The sequence below is a fragment of the Aplysia californica genome, unplaced genomic scaffold (genome assembly GCF_000002075.1).
Source record: "Aplysia californica isolate F4 #8 unplaced genomic scaffold, AplCal3.0 scaffold00221, whole genome shotgun sequence".
Lineage (NCBI taxonomy): Eukaryota > Metazoa > Mollusca > Gastropoda > Aplysiida > Aplysiidae > Aplysia > Aplysia californica.
The window spans coordinates 1,138,582-1,139,786 of record NW_004797491.1 but is presented as its reverse complement, the minus strand read 5'-3'; the positions used below and the strand labels follow the sequence as shown (position 1 = coordinate 1,139,786).

General features: G+C 47.1%; 1 long non-coding RNA gene across 1 annotated transcript; it reads left to right on the top strand.

The window, feature by feature from the left end:
- The first annotated feature begins 6 nt into the window (after positions 1-6).
- LOC118477793 lies at positions 7-1,196 on the top strand. Its single transcript, XR_004858612.1, has 2 exons — positions 7-373; positions 428-1,196. It is a non-coding gene; the product is annotated as an uncharacterized LOC118477793 (long non-coding RNA).
- Positions 1,197-1,205: the final 9 nt, after the last annotated feature.

Below are 1,205 nucleotides of genomic sequence, written 5' to 3'. Positions count from 1 at the left end.
CTCACCCCTCCACTCACCCCCCATTCATCTTTGAATCTCGTGTGTATGTGCCGCACTGAACTTTATTTCTCTGTGGTGTGTGGTGTGATGTGTGGTGTGTGATGTGTGTGTGATGTGTGGTGTGTGATGTGTGGTGTGTGGCGTGTTCTGTGTGATGTGATATGATGTTCCCAGTCTTGGCTGGGTCTGCGTGGATTGATTCACCGTCCAGGTCTGCGTGGATTGATTCACCGTCCAGGTCTGCGTCGATTGATTCACCGTCCAGGTCTGCGTCGATTGATTCACCGTCCAGGTCTGCGTCGATTGATTCACCGTCCAGGTCTGCGTCGATTGATTCACCTTCCAGGTCTGCGTCGATTGATTCACCTTCCAGGTCTGCGTCGATTGATTCACCTTCCAGGTCTGCGTCGATTGATTCACCTTCCAGCTGTGCTCCAAGTATTTGTCGTTTGATATTACTGTACCAGAGTGTGTTGCCAGGTTGGCTCACTGTCGTTTAGGACCAAATCTAATGCTGCTCATCAACACAGTTGACCTTACACTGGCATCCTGACCTTACACTGGCATCCTGACCTTACACTGGCATCCTGATGAAATGTCGGAATATTTGGACAGGGAGAAAAGTGAATTAGAATTTGTCCGGTACCAGGAATCAGCGGTCTCTCCATCTCTCCGTTGGGAGTGGCTGTTCAGTTTTGTGGAAATAGCCTTAGAATAGATCTACTTTCTTCTCGATATCTACATGTCATGTTTATGAACGTTTCTGCTATTGGTGGGATGGGGTGGGGTGGGATGGGCTGACAGGTCAGGCTTGTCTGTGGGGTACCTGGTACCGGTAACTAAATAATGAAACGTTAAGTTCCAAGCCTAGATCTAGATCTGTGTGACGGCTTAAAGTAAACACCATCGAGGTTACTGGTTAGTTGACGAGAATTTTATGTAAATATTCCTAGTTCCGATGACCTAGTTATATGTTGTAATGATTTATGGAAACACTTGTGTCTGTACCACTGTGTGTAACTTTGTTTGTTTGTTTGTTCTTTGTGAGTTCCTCTTCCAGCATTCCAGCCAGGGCCGTCGGCCGGGAGCAGTTCTGCACATTTCTCTGATTTGGACATGATGGAGCAGTTCTGCACATTTCTCTGATTTGGACATGATGGAGCAGTTCTGCACATTTCTCTGATTTGGACATGATGGAGCAGTTC